General features: G+C 40.6%; 1 protein-coding gene across 4 annotated transcripts in view; it reads right to left on the bottom strand.

Annotated features, from left to right (window-relative positions):
• ZNF385B (zinc finger protein 385B) overlaps positions 1 to 16,261 on the bottom strand; it is a 665,073-nt gene that overhangs the window by 195,172 nt on the left and 453,640 nt on the right. The window contains exon 1 of one of the 4 annotated variants that reach the window (XM_040357650.1): positions 8,403 to 8,585. The exons of the other annotated variants lie outside the window; for them this stretch is intronic. The gene's annotated coding sequence lies outside the window, so the exon portion shown is untranslated. Of the gene's footprint in view, positions 1 to 8,402; positions 8,586 to 16,261 lie in introns of those variants that run through there. 4 annotated transcript variants of the gene reach the window in all.

The following is a 16,261-nucleotide window of genomic DNA, read 5'->3' as shown; positions in this document are numbered from 1 at the left end:
CAATAACGAGACTGACAAGCTCTGTTACTGAGTCAAAATATGGACTAACTTTTAATGGCTTCTTAGCTCGTTTATATGCAGTACAACAGGTCACAGAATTTACAGGAACAATCAAACTGTCCCCCCTCATCACACCATGGGGGCTTCAATCACATTCTTTTACATAATGATATTCAGAGTTAATTATCCCCCAGACGTTGCGTCTCCGACAAGTACATTCCACACATAAACAGTATACATAATGAGAGGGTCTAGGAGCCAGCCTGAATCTTAGTTTCAATCCACAGAAGGAGTCTTAGTTAGCATCTCAACAGCCTCACACAATGGAAGGCCTTTCAAGAGCCAGCCTTATTTAACATGTTAACAGTCTTCACAGAGAGATGAGTCATAGAATATTCTTTGCAGGCATTAAGGAATATACTGTAGATCACTGTCCACGCCAAAACAATCCAACATGTGTCCCCCATCTCCTGGCTCAATCTGTGCCCAAAAGTCACTCCTGTTACAATAATGTTACACAATATTTATTCTTTTATCTAAATACAATGTGTTTTTCTTTTTAGAACTACATGTTTCAAAATACACTTGTGGATGAATGTGTTAGACTTCTAATGAACTTTCTAATAAACCGGGATGGGTTGGTATACCACCCGATATTCATTTTCCAAACTGGTACCTGGTTTTAGGATTATTTACAGTTTATGTTTTTACCTCAAACTGCAAGTTTGTTACATGTGCCTTAACTCCAAGTTTTTAATAGAGCTAAAGTGACATTCAACACACTCATTGGTTACATTGGAATTATATTCTTGACAAGGATGTTCTCTCAGTGGAAATAAATGCATACTGTACATAACATACTGAGCTTGGGCTTTGGCAGATATGTAGGCCAATCCTTGCACCGGGGTGCCTTGAATTCACTAACCAACAGCGTGTCGTCCCCCACAATGTTCTGCTTAATTCAGAATAAATGGCTGATTGAATACAGAAAGTGCACATCTCCTTTCCCATCTCAGCTTTATATGGAATGTCAATTAGAGAGAGAGACTCCAAAAGTGAGCAGCTATTTCTAAATTTACTGCAAAAGTTTACTCATGTAATGAAAAAAGTGGCATACATAGACACATGGCAGTGAAGCCAGGAAACCAGAAAGTGTTACATTAGATTGACACTTACAAGTTTTGAAAATGTATTACATCATTATTCCTCTTTTAAAGTTGTAATAAAAGAAAAGTGTTTAAGCAGGGTTCAACATTAATCTCTCACAATTTTCAATTAAGCTATCGCAGTATATGCACAGATCACATAACTTATATTGTTTTTAGATCCTTGTGGATCTAAAAACAATATAAGTTATTTCCTATATTGCGTATATCTTGTGCCTATATTGTCATTGCTTGATTGAAAATTCTGAAATATTGTTTAAGCATTGTTCAACATTAATCTCTCACAATTTTCAATCGGGCAATTACAATATATGTGCACAATATACTGTATGCACATTATATCACATATCCACAAGGTTCTAAAAACAATATAAGTTATGTGATCTGTGCATATACTGCAATAGCTTAATTGAAAATTGTGAGAGATTAAAGTCATACCCTGCTTAAACAAAGAATAATGTAATACATTTTAAAAACTTGTAAGTGTCATCTCATGTGTACCAGTAAAGTCTCTTCTTTTTCGGATTATGAAAATAGGGTGTGGTACAAAAAAGTGGTGGTGGTTCTCTTATATGATATTTTTCTGATATAAAATAACTTGACGTTTGTCAAATACGATGACTCCGATCTATCCCTAGACAAACCACAATTTTAATACACATTCTACCTCACTAATAGCCATTTTGATTAAACAACAAGTATATCACCAAGTACATCTCAACTTGCGCCAGTGGAAGGCTGCATGTCTTACCCAGCAGGGTTACCGCAACTTTACCGAATGTAAGTAACTGTGGGCCAGATTCAGGTACAAATCCGTTACGCTGCGGTGACGTAACGTATCCCATTTACGTTACACCACCGCAGGTTTACAGCGTAAGTGCCTGATTCACAAAGCTCTTACCTGTAAACTTGCGGCGGTGTAACGTAAATCCGCTCGGCGCAAGCCTGCCTAATTCAAATGGGGCAGGCACCATTTAAATTAGGCGCGTTCCCGCACCGAACGTTCTGCACATGCTCCGTGTGAAAATTTCCCGATGTGCTTTGTGCGAAATTACAGCGCCCCAACGTTTTTTTTGAACGGCAACGTGCGTTACGTCGTTTCGTATTCCCGGACGTCTTACACAAAAAAAAAACATTTGAAATTCGACACGGGAACCACGGCCATACTTTAACATGGCTGTTCTAAAGATAAGCCATGAAAAAGCAGGCCTAAGTTTGCGACGGGAAAAACAGACTAGCAACGAGGTAAGAGATTGCGACGAACGCGCGTATCTTTGTGGATCGCCGTAATCAGCTAATTTGCATACCCGACGCTGGAAAACGACGCAAACTCCACCCAGCGGCCGCCGGAAAATTACACCTAGGATCTTAGCCAAAAGCCGTCGTATCTTTTTTGTGAATTACAAATAAACATACGACGCAGCAAATTTGAAAATACGCCGGAGTATCAGTAGATACTCCGGCGTATTTCCTCTGTGAATCTGGCCCTGTGTTTCTTACTTCTACCTAAACACAACTTTTTTGTAGTTAATAATTTTATATATATTTATATACTACATTATATGGGGCACATCTACTTCTTTGTTTATTTTTCTGGTGAACCCTCCCAGTCATCCTTTAGGACCCTCCCCTGCTCTTTAAGCCTTACCATACTGACTCCTAAGAAACACCACCATACAAAATGTTAGGATCAATATCCCTTCTTCCTTTTTTTTTTTTAACTTTCTTTTATTAAGGAATGTTTCTGCATACAATACATAATACATATACATTTTAAAATCTTACATACATCCTATATTTTATTTGGCCTTTCCCTCCCATCCCCTCCCAACATCTGATATTTTTGCCATCTTAGCTTAATTTGGGCCCATCCGTTTCTATCATAACTACTGCATATTTCTCTGTTCGCTTAAACTCGCTCCATTTCTTCCAGGTTAATCTATAACTTCCTAACCCTCAACTATACCACTCCAAAACTACACTAAAAACAACAGCTTTAACAGTTAGTGACATTCTGTTTTATTAGTAACTCCAGTATACAAAGTTATGCATTCACTTTTTCCAATGGAATTTTGTATAATCTCAATAAAAATTGTACTGTACTTGTAGCCCCACATAATCTAGAGAGGTTCAACATCTCACTATTGCACCAACAAATGATTAGTCCACTTCCAAATACACCAGAACCTCAATGCACCACTTATAGAAGACAAATAGGTTACGTGCCACCCAAGAGGTTGTCAACACACTACAAATGAAATATATCACACCTCCCTAATGATCTCCTCTTGCCTTGGTAACAGAAATGAAAGCTGCATGCACGCTTGGTCTTGCTTTCTGACAACCTATAGTAATGGCACACTTCTGACTAAATGTCAACACGCTCTATACATTACAAAGTGAAATAATGTTGTAACAATGTGCAAGTAGAGTCAATCTTGTACTAATCTGGCTTCTGTCATTTCTAATTAGTTGCTATAGGTTACTGCAATTTGCACTTAGCTTACTGCACCGGTAATTTAATACACCTATATTTATGTTATACTTTCTATCACACTGATATTTCCCCATCTTGGTGGGACAAGCAGAATTGCAGTTAACAGCAGGACAGACAGATAGTAGGCTGTAAACTGCAGACCCGTTTGCCACAGTAAATGGTAAGTCTTTTCTTGTTTGGTGTGTGTGTGTGTGTGGGGGGGGGGGGGATGCCTGAATGTGTGTACAGTAAAACCTTGGTTTGCAAAAATAATTTCTTCCAGAAACATGCTTGTAATCCAAAGCATTTGTATATCAAAGCATTTTTTTACAGGTTATAAAAGAGAAGAGAGGCACCCCTAAGTGTAGCAATAAGTTGCTAAATGTTATACCTTCATCCAGTGTAACCATATTGCTACACTTAGAGGCTCCTCTCTTCTTTTTTATACTCAGTTGTGACATGATGCTACTCTTATATCAAGACATTGCTTGTATATCAAGGCAAAATGTATTAAAACATTGTGCTTGTCTTGCAAAACGCTTTCAAACCAAGTTACTCTCAAACCAAGGTTTTACTATAATACATTGTGCAACATGTATAATACTTTGGGGTGGATTTAAGAAAGGCAAATAGACTGTACATTTTGCAACTGCAGTTGGACTCATTTTCCCCAGAGCTTGGTAAATGTGGTAAAGTTCTGCTGATTTCCATCATCCAATCAGGTACAAGTAAAAATGCTGTGTTTGAAGCTTTACCACATTTGCATTTACTAAGAAAAATCACTGCAACTGCACTTGCAAAGTGCACAATCTATTTGCCTTTAGCAAACCCACCTGTGTAGCTTGTTTCCCTTGTCTGGGGAAAGGTTTTATTTCCTGCTACATGCCCTAAAATGTGTGAGACATTGGGGCTAATTTATTAAAACTGGAATGTACAAAATCTGATGCAGCTCTGCACAGAAACCAATCATCTTCCAGGTTTTATTGTCAAAGCTTAACCTCCCTGGCGGTAATCCAGAGTGTGGCTTGGGGTGAATTTTCATTACCAAAAGCGATAATCCCGAGCCACACTGAGGCCCCGTACACACGGCCGAGGAACTCGACGTGCCAAACACATCGAGTTCCTCGGCCAGTTCAGCCCTGAAGCCGCCGAGGACCTCGGCGGGCCGAGAGCTCCCATAGAACAACGAGAAAATAGAGAACATGTTCTCTATTTCCTCGCCGAGCTCCTCGTCGGCTTCCTCGGCCGAAAGTGTACACACGGCCGGGTTTCTCGGCAGAATTCAGCCAGAAACTCGGTCGGAAGCTGAATTCTGCCGAGGAAACTGGTCGTGTGTACGGGGCCTGAGGATTTCATTGCAGTATCCAGGGAAAGTTACTTACCTAGTGCCCAGGATCCTGCAATGTCCACCCGCTGTGTCCACGGGTTGTGTCCTCTGCCAATGTACTGTGTGCCAGGCTCCGTTCCCTGCGAACGTCGCAACGCACGGGGCGGAGCCCGGCGGCAAATTCAAAATAGTGAAAAATACATAAAATATACAGTACACTGTAATCTGTAAGATTATATTACTGTATCAAATCATTTCACATCCCTTTTGCCCCTAATGCTTTGTCCAGTGCCCTAAATGCACTTTTATATTATATATACTGTTCTTTCTGTCTGTAAACTTGAGATTGTCCATGGCAACCAAAAAGTGTCCCTTCACGTCAAAAGTGGTTTCAGACCGGCTAGAAAACAGCGATAGAATAAATTAGAACACTTGCAGAATTGAGCAATAGTGATTCGTAGGGAAATTCGTCATCAGAAACTGAAAGTGACAACGGCGAAAATTCTGTAACTGAGCAGATTTCAATGTTTTTGATTTGATTACATTATTGAATACATTTTATTATTATTATATTATTATTTTTGATAATTATTTAAAGTTATTTATTATATTATATTATATTATATTATTACTTGTTTCAAACTTTATCATACCTGGGATGTCTACTAGACTCTTGTTTGGACAGATTTAAGTGAGTTATTCCTAAGAATTACAGGCCTAAAATATAAAATGCCAATTTTTTATGCAAAACAATGTACCAATTTGAGATGCAAAAATCTGACATAATCATACTGCCAGGGAGGTTAATTGAACACGTTGAAGTTAGAAGCTGATTGGCTATCATGCACATCAGATGTTGCACTCTCTAGTTTTAGTAAATTAACCCCATTATGTTTTCATCTAAATAGTGCTTAAATAATAAAAAAACATAAAAACAGCCATTGGTAAATATAGTAGCTAGTCACTTTGCAACATTATGTGTTATCATTTAAAGAGACATAGGGGTTGACTTAACCCTCCTGGCGGTATTCCCGAGTCTGGATCGGTGTAAAATTTTTGTACCAAGAGGGGTTTTCCCGAGCCAGACTCGGGCTCACCTCGCTGCAGCCAGAGACAAAGTTACTTACCTTGTCCCTGGATCCTGCGATGCCGCCGCGCTGTGTGAGCGAGCAGGTCCTCGCTCGATTCACACAGTGTCCCTGTGTGCCGCCGATCTCTATTTCCTGCGACGTTACGACGCACGGAGGCGGAGAACAGCGCCAAATTTAAAAAAGTAAACAAACACATTACATACAGTATACTGTAATCTTATAGTGGTCTGCCCAGTGTCCTACATGTACTTTTGTATAATAAAAACTGTTCTTTCTGCCTGCAAACTGTAGATTGTCCATAGCAACCAAAAGTGTCCCTTTATGTCAAAAGTGGTTTTAATGCAGCTAGAAAACAGCGATAATAAATTATCATCACTTGCAGAATTGTGTGATAGCGTTTTGTGGGGAAATTCGTCATAAAAAAATAAAAGTAATGACAGCAACAATTCTGCAACTGAGTAAATTTCAGTGATTTTGGGTTGATTACATTATTGAATATTTTTTATTATAATTATATTATTATTTATTATATTATAATTTATAATTTAGTTTTTCAAACTTTTTCATACCCGGGATGCCTACTAGACTCTTGTTTGGTCAAATTTAAGTGAGTTATTCCTAAGAATTACAGACCTACAGTATAAAACGCCAAATTTCCTTGCAAAATGGTACCGCTTTTTAGCACCTAAAATCTGAAATAATCATACCGCCAGGGAGGTTAAAGGGGTTGTAAAGGTACAATTTTTTTTCTCCTAAATAGCTTCCTTTACCTTAGTGCAGTCCTCCTTCACTTTCGTGCTCGCCCCCTCCCTTGGACCACTGGAGAGTCAGGACACTCTCTACGTTGCAGATAGAGAAAGGAGCTGTGTATTAGTGGGCATCCTGGCTCTCCTGTAGTCCAAGGGAGGGGGCGAGCACGACACTCCACACCAGGGAGAAAGCCTTGCATTACTGTGGGGGTTATTTACGAAAGGCAAATCCACTTTGCACTACAAGTGCAAACGACAAGTGCAAATTGCACTTTAAATTGCACTGAAAGTGCACTTGGAAGTGCAGTCGCTGTAAATCTGAGGGGTAGATCTGAAATGAGGGGAAGCTCTGCTGATTTTATTATCCAATCATGTGCAAGCTAATATGCTGTTTTTTATTTTCCTTGCATGCCCCCCTCGGATCTACAGCGACTGCACTTCCAAGTGCACTTTCAATGCAATTTAAAGTGCACTTTGCACTTGTAGTTTGCACTTGTAGTGCAAAGTGGATTTGCCTTTAGTAAATAACCCCCTGTGTGGAGTTACAGACAGAAGAACAGGAAGTGAGGATTTCTCAGAAGAAATAGGCACATTTAAAAGCAAAATCGAAGGATGAGGTAAGTGAAGGAGGACTGCACTAAGGTAAAGGAAGATATTTAGGAAAAAAAAATTGTACCTTTACAACCCCTTTAAGAACGAGAAGCACACGAGAAGCAAATGCAAACACATGTAAACTCAAGTTTTCAAAGGCAAAAAACTGCGTTTAAAACGTCCGTTTTGCCGCAAATTTCGATGCGTTTTGCCGCGTTTAGTGGTGTTTTACCGCGTTTGCGGCTATCAGCGTTTATAACAAAGACATTGTAGACCCTCTCAAAGCTTTGAAACGCAAAAACTTTTGCGTCTGAACCCAAAATTTTGCTTCTGAAAAAACGAGCCTAAACCCAACTGCTTTAAAACGCAAAAAAACGTGAATGTGTGCATGGACACATAGGATAACATTAAATGTGTTCAGGGGCAGTTGAAAAAAATGCCCACATGCCTCTGAACTCAAGTTTACCAGCGTCTCGTGTGCATGGGGCCTAAGAAAGACAAAAAGGCTGTGCACCTTTCAAAGTGCAGTTGCTCCAGAGCTTAGTAAATGAGGCAAAGCTTCACATTGCAAAGAATACAGAATTATGTGCAAGGACAATAAAAAAAACAGAATTTTTGCTTGCGCATGATTGGATAATAGAAGTCAGCAGAGCTTCTGCTCATTTACTAAGCTCTAGAGCAACTGCTCTTGAACAGTGCAACTGCACAATCTATTTGCCTTTAGTATATCCTATTAAATATTTATTACATTTTATCAAGTGATACATATAGTCTCCTCATTAAAGATGATACATTTAAACCGTATCTGTTCCTAAACGATAACCATGAAAACTTCTGTTTCTGAATTTTTATTGGCATCATTATTTATATTACCATTATTTTTTTAATTACATTTTTAAATTAAAAAAACAGTTAGTAGTTACCATCACAGCTATAATATATGGAGCTCACACATAAGTATAAATAATAAATCACAATTGCAAATTATTATTTATTGTGTACCTGAGTTATTGGAATGGCGTCAGCGTAGAAGGCTAGTCTCTAAGTGAAAATCACGTTTTGTGAAAGTTTGTCTTAATGTTCTCTCCTAGCGTGGTCACAATGTTCTCGCAGACACACAGAGGGCTGGCACACAGATAGGAGCCCTCCTTCCCTTTCTTTTCATTGGTTACCGCATCTCAAAAAACGTCCATGTTTCACCCATAATATTCAATGCTGCAGTATTATATTTAAATGTGTTCAGTACTTAGATTTACAGCAATTGTTGTATAATACAAGATATTACTAAGATGTAAAATATCACCTACAAAGTTTGACATCTAACCAGAAACAGCATTAGCTAGTCAAACATGTTCTGTTCTGTCCGAAACATTAACCTTTGCACTTTGTTTTTCCTAGCGAAGAGGTTAAGCCAGATGAAACATTAACTCGATTCTCAATGGAATCAGCTTTATCAGTTACTATTTCAGATTTTTTTTTTTTCTAAAAGAAGAATGAATGGGAACAAAACAGTGGCTGGTTATACGGTATGTGCTTTAAATAGAAATGTAATAGAAGCAGAGCGCCAATCTTACTTCAGTTGTGATAAAGGATCCCAGACTTGGTCCTTTCTTGTGTCAAAGACACCAATGTGTACACTTGGCGGCAGAGGCATAGATTGAAGATTGTGGGCCCTGATGCAAAAAATGAAGATACTTCAAGTGGCTAAAGAGTTATTTTAGACCTTTATTTAACGTATTTATCGGCGTATACCGCACACTTTTTTGCCCTGAAAATCAGGGCAAAATCGTGGGTACGTGGTATACGCCGATACCCGCTTTCCCACGCCGAGTTTGAATACTGCGCCGACATACAGTATACCGAGCGCAGTATACTCGTGTATTGTCGGCCAGTCTCGGCTCCTCTCGCGCTGACGTCCTGGACGTACAGGACGTCAGCGCGAGAGTAGCCGAGCCTGCCCGACAATACACGAGTGTACTGCGCTCTGTATATGTCGGCGCAGTATTCAAACTCGGTGCGGGAAATGAGCGGGGAGGACGCCGCAGAAGGACGCCGGACCCGACGAAGAGGACACCCGAAGCCGCAGACGGACGCCGGACCCGACGAAGAGGACACCCGAAGCCGCAGACGGACGCCGGACCCGACGAAGAGGACACCAAAGGACGCCGCGCAAGACACCAAAACTGTAAGTACAAAAAAACTTTTTTCCACAGGAATTCGGGGCAACTTTAGGGGTGCGCGCTATACGCGTGAGCGCGCTATACCGCAATAAATACGGTACATATTGAGAATTGGAGCGGTATGTTAAAATGTGTTCAGTTTCCACAAAATCCTTTGAACACCCTGGAGCTGGGGTGAGCAACCTTTGAGAGGTGGAGATCTACCTGAACAACATAAAAGAGATCAAAGATCACCAGAGTTAGACAACCTTTAAATAATAAAAAAAAAAAATGAATTAGTAAGGCCCAACTAAATCGGATAGAAAACGTTATTAACGACTTGCCGCCCACCCACTGTCAAATGATGGAGGGGTGGTGTGGCCCTCGTTCTGGGTGAACCGTCAAATGACGGCGCACCTGAACATCCACTCCTGTGCACCCGCGACGACGCGCAGCATGGCAATCATGCCCGCGTTGTGATGCTAGGACACAGAGCGACTCCGATCTCTGTAACACGGCTCTTTAACCATGTGATCCGCTGTGTCCAATCACAGCCGGTCACATGTAAATACAGGAAATGCTGGTAAGAGGCTCTCATTGTCTCACACTGACAGATTGTGTGGCGAGGAGGGCCGATCAGCGGCACCTTCTCACAGGGGAGAACAGGGCAGGTAATTAGGGCACTCATCATCAGTGTCCTGATTACAGCAAAGCCCCAGAAGTGCCACCAATCAATGCCCATGAGTGGCACCAATCAATGCCCATGAGTGCCACCAATCAGTACCCATGCATGCCCATCAGTGATACAAATCAGTGCCTATTACTAGTGCCAGTCAGTGCTGTTCTTTAGTGCCCATCGGTGCCTGCTAATCAGTGCTGCCCATCAATCAGTTCCCATCAGTGCCCATCAGTGTCGCCCATTAGTGCCTATCAGTGCTGCCCATCAGTGCTGCCTATATTTGCTGTCTATCCATGCTACCTACCAGTGCCCATCAGTGCCACCTATCAGTGCCGCACATCAGTGCCCATCAGTGCCACATAATAGTGCCTCCTCATCAGTGCCACCTAATCAGTGCCCATAAGTGCAGCCTCATCATTTTCCATAAGTGCCACCTCATCAGTGCCCATCAGTGCCACCTCATCAGTGCCCATCAGTCCAGCCTATCAGTGCCCCCTCCCCAGCGCACTACAGTGAAGGTGAAACATTACTTATTTACTAAATTTACTGACAGAAACTAGGAAAACCTTATTTTTTTCCAACATTTTCTGTCTTTTTTCTTTCTTTTTTTTTAAATTAAAAACCCAGCAGCGATTAAATACTTGTGGTGAATGAATTGCGCTCCCCTACCTTTTCCTTTATTTATCACCACCTATTGCTAGGTACTGATTGGATTATTAATAATCAATGTATAACACCTCTATTTAAATACACAAATGTGTTAATATTCTTCTCAAAGGTAATATAAGTGCATCCCCAAAAAAACATAAACCTATGTACAACTTGCGTGAATATGTCTATACAATTATAACATAGTGCTCATAAAGTGCTTTAGTGCCATTATTCAATACTTTAAAAGTGACTGCCCGTCCTGGGTAAACAAGTTTGCACAAAAACCAAAAAAATATATTATATATATATATGTAACAATGCTGTAGAACAATATACTGTATGTGAAAGGGTTCGAGATAAATCTTCTGTTCCCAAAATGCTGATTAAATGTTCATTTAAAGTGCTTCTCCCGTGAAGTTTATATAATGCAGCAATAATAACACCACTTTTTGTGATAATGGCACCACTTTCTGTGATATGACACCACTTTCTGTGATAATGGCAACACGTTCTGTGATATTCCCGTCACCGCTAGAAATGGCCACTCACCAGATCTCAATTAATCAAAATGCCTTTGGTTCATTCCCAGGATAACCACTCCTATTACACGTCTGTTCACCCATCGCCAGATGCCTTCAATGTGCCAATGGGGTCTCTATCTCTCCTACAATGGCTCATAAAAAAGAGGAGTGCCCCTCATGGTGTAGTACGTAAAAAAAATTATTGACTATTTAAAAACAAATAGATATTGCACTCACATTGAAGTGTGCCCGTATGCCGGCACCAAGCTTCTCCAACCATGTGTGCAAAGCCAATCCAAGATGGGAGGTAAAAAAGTTGCTCCTCTCAGGTTCCCCTAGCGCCTACCTCACGATCAGTGCGCAGTTCTGTGGGTATCAGCAGCCTACTGCACCGACTTTTCAAAACCGAGCCCCCTTCTATATACTCCTATGTTAAACGTAAGTCTAGTCATGGACACAGTAAAGCATGGGCACGGTGAGGCATGGACATAGTGAGGCACAGTGAGGCATGGGCACAGTGAGGCATGGGCACAGTGAGTCATGGGCACAGTTAGGCATGGGCACAGTTAGGCATGGGCACAGTGAGGCATGGGCACAGTGAGGCATGGGCACAGTGAGGCATGGGCACAGTGAGGCATGGGCACAGTGAGTCATGGGCACAGTTAGGCATGGGCACAGTTAGGCATGGGCACAGTGAGGCATGGGCACAGTGAGGCATGGGCGCAGTGAGGCATGGGCACAGTGAGGCATGGACACAGTGAGGCATGCACATGGACACAGTGAGGCAAAGTGAGGCACAGTGAGTTATGTAGATGGATACTCTAGGCTTATACTCAATAAGTTTTCCAATTTTTTTTGTGGTAAAATTAGGTGCCTCGGCTTATATTCGGGTCAGCTTAAACTCGAGTATATACGGTAAGTAGAAATCCTATACTGTATACACAATCCTATATTCACAGTTGATCAGGGCAAAACAAAACACAATAAAGCATAATGCAATTTGCTCCATCGGGGAGAAAAAAATTAAACAAATAGGGCCAGATTCACAAAGGAGATACCGACGGAGTATCTCAGATACTCCGTCGTATCTCTCAGAGTATCTATGCGACTGATTCATAGAATCAGTTACGCATAGATAGCCAGAAGATCCGACAGGTGTAATGGACTTACACTGTTGGATCTTAGGATGCAATACCGCGGCCGCCGCTGGGGGGGAGTTTGCGTCGGTAACCAGCGTCGGGTATGCAAATTAGGAGTTACGGCGATCCACGAAGATTTTTCCTGTCGTTACGTTGTCGCAAGTGTTAGATTTCCGTCGCAAAGATAGTGCACCTTTAACATGGTGGAAAATTACTCCACCATGTTAAAGTATGCCCGTCTTTCCCGTGTCGCTTTTGATTTTTTTTTTAAAAATATATTTTTCGACAGGAGCATGCGCAGTATGTCCGGCGCGGGAGCGCACCTAATTTAAATGATACCCGCCCCATTTGAATTGGGCCGCCTTGCGCCGGACGTGTTTACGATACACCGCCGCAAATTTCCAGGTAAGTGCTTTGTGGATCGGGCACTAAATCGGAAAACTTGCGGCGGTGTAACGTAAACGGGTTACGTTACGCTGCGCCCAAGCTACGTGAATCTGGCCCATAGTTTACTTTGGAATGTTTATTTTATTGTGCAATTTTTTTAAGCTATAAAATGCTGAAGGTTTCATACAACTTTATTGATCTTTTACATAGTGGTTACAGATCTTGTGCTGATACTGATAGATGATCTGACACAGTACAACCAGCTTTGTCAATACAGATACTATTGCTTGCTGTTTTCTAGTGTATACAAGATGTCTGGGTAGTTTCATGTCAAAGTAGCACTCCATGTGCTAATAAACACTGATATTGTGCTTAAACTGCTTACGTCTCCTCTTTAAAACTGCTTCTTGGTTTTCACTGTTTAATTCATTATCACAGTGATACTCCCTGGAAATTTATCATGTTTATTGGCTGCTGAGGGATTTGTAAAATCTATTTGTGCACATCTCCATAAGATGAAATGAGTGAAATAACATAAACAGTGGGGGAATATCCTAATGCGGTTCTATTATTTATTTTACTGCTAATAATTAAATTTGCTAAAAAAAGGATTGCAGAATTATTTTTATCATGTTTTCAATGTGTTACTTTCGCACTGCTAATACAGAGATTTTTATAGCACTTATATTCTACTTATTTTTTTTCTTCTTTTTAAATGTTGAGCACTTGAGTTAGCCAGATTTAATCACTTCAGCCCCGGAAGATTTGGCTGCTCAATGACCAGCCATTTTTTTGCGATACGGCACTGTGTCGCTTTAACTGACAATTTTGCGGTCGTGCGACGCTGTACCCAAACAAAAATTTCCCACAAATAGAGCTTTCTTTTGGTGGTATTTGATCATCTCTGTGGTTTTTATTTTTTTGCGCTATAAACAATAATAAGAGCGTCAATTTTGAAAAAAACTAAACATTTTGTACTTTTTTTTCTCAGTTTAGACTGAAATGTATTCTTCTACATATTTTTGTTAATAAACATTGCAATAAGCGTATATTGATGGTTTTGCGCAAATGTTATAGTGTCTAAAAAATAGGGGAAATATTTATGGCATTTTTATAATTTTTTTAGTAATGAGGGCGATTTTATCAGGATGGCGACATTATGGCGGACATATCGGACACTTTTGATACATTTTTAGGACCACTGGCATTTTTTTTACAGCAATCAGTGCTATAAAAATGCACTGATTACTGTATTAATGTCACTGGCACTAGGGGGGCGATCAAGGGGTTAACTGTGTTCCCTAATGTGTGTTCTAACTGTGGGGGGAGGGACTCACTATAGGAGATGACAGATCGTGGTTCCTAGCTATTAGGAACTCATGAGCTACATCTCTTCTCCTCACAGAACAGGGATGTGTGTGTTTACACAGACACGTCCCTGTTCTGCCTCTCGTGCCTGTGATCGCGCGTGGCTGGTGGTCATCGCGACCACCAGTCACGAGCATCGGCACCCCCGCCTGCTATCCCACTTAAAGGAGCCGACATACAGCTACCACGGCTCGAGGGATCGTGCCAACTTGCCGCAATATAATGACGGCTGCTAGTCGGCAAGTGGTTAAATAGACTTATAGGGGGGGGGGGAATTTACCAAAACTGGAGAGTGCAAAGTCTGGTGGAGCTCTGCATAGTAACCAATTAGCTTCCAGGTTTTAATGTCAAAGCTTAATTGAACAAGCAGAAGTTAGAAGCTGATTGGCTACCATTCAAAGCTGCACCAGATTTTGCACTCTCCAGTTTTAGTAAATCAGCCTATAGTGTGAGCTCAGATCTGGTTCTATCACTTAACCTCCCTGGCGGTATGATTCTGTCTGGAATTACGTACCAAAAGCGATACCATTATTTTGCAAGGAAATTTGGCGTTTTATATTGTAGGCCTGCAATTCTTAGGAATAACTCATTTAAATCTGACCAAACAAGAGTCTAGTAGGCATCCCGGGTATGATTTTTTTTTAAAACAAAATTATAAATTATAATATAATAAATAATTATAAATAATTATAACAAATAATAATATAATTATAATAAAAATTATTCAATAATGTAATCAACTCAAAATCACTGAAATTTGCTCAGTTGCAGAATTGTCGCTGTCATTACTTTTATTTTTTTATGACGAATTTCCCCACAAATCGCTATCGCACAATTCTGCAAGTGATTATAATTTATTATTGCTGTTTTCTAGCTGCTCTAAAACCATTTTTGACATAAAGGGACACATTTGGTTGCTATGGACAATCTACAGTTTGCAGGCAGAAAGAACTGTTTTTATTATACAAAAGAACATGTAGGGCACTTGGCAGACCACTAGGGACAAGGGGGGTGTATTTTTTACATACAGTACTGTAATCTATAAGATTACAGTATACTGTATGTAATGTGTTTGTTTACTTTTTTGAATTTGGCGCCATTCTCCGCCCCCGTGCGTCGTAACGTCGCAGGGAACGGAGATTGGCGCCACACGGGGACACACCGGGGATGCATTGCAGGATCCAGGGACAAGGTAAGTAACTTGTCTGTGGATGCTGCGAAAGGTAAGCCGCGCCGCTGCACACTCTGCACATCTACCCCGAGCGTGACTCGGGGATACCGATAGTAGCATTGAAAAACAACCCCGAGTCACGCTCGGGGATACCGCTAAGGGGGTTAACAAGTGGTAATAGAAATGGTAAAATACCGTTACTATAAAAAGTGCTAGTCTGGACTCTCTCTAGTGCTGGTCACTTCACAAAATTAAACTGTAAAAGAGTATAGCTTTGCAACCGTGCAATGTCACATGTATAACATGTCGAAAAATTGAGATCAGATCTACAACCACACAACTGTCACAGAAATATCCCAATCAAATGGATTGACATCTATGTATGTATGAATTGCTCCTTAAAATCTTAAAATCGTATATTATTTACCCAGGAGTACACAACCTCGCGTCCAGTACAGAGTATGTTGACACGTTTCACCCCAGGTGGCTTTAGCCATAAAACCTACCCGGGTACTGAAACAGAACAAAGGGGACTCTGATGTCAGCAGTTGAAGAGTAAAGTTTGTCAAGAAAGTATCATAAGAAACTTCAGGTATAAAAAGTCTCATGTGTCAATGCCTTAAATGCCACCCCTGAACTTTGAGGTGATCATCTGGATCCAGTACAACCATCCATCATTGACAATGCGTGTTCTAATGTAGCCAGACTTGGCATTTCAGTTTTGCATGATTGTAATATTTTTTTTTTACCAGCCCTGAAGAAATATAATTTTCTTAAAATGTGTTG

Source organism: Rana temporaria, chromosome 6 (genome assembly GCF_905171775.1).
Source record: "Rana temporaria chromosome 6, aRanTem1.1, whole genome shotgun sequence".
NCBI classification, from domain to species: domain Eukaryota; kingdom Metazoa; phylum Chordata; class Amphibia; order Anura; family Ranidae; genus Rana; species Rana temporaria.
This window is presented reverse-complemented; position numbering and strand designations above follow the sequence as displayed.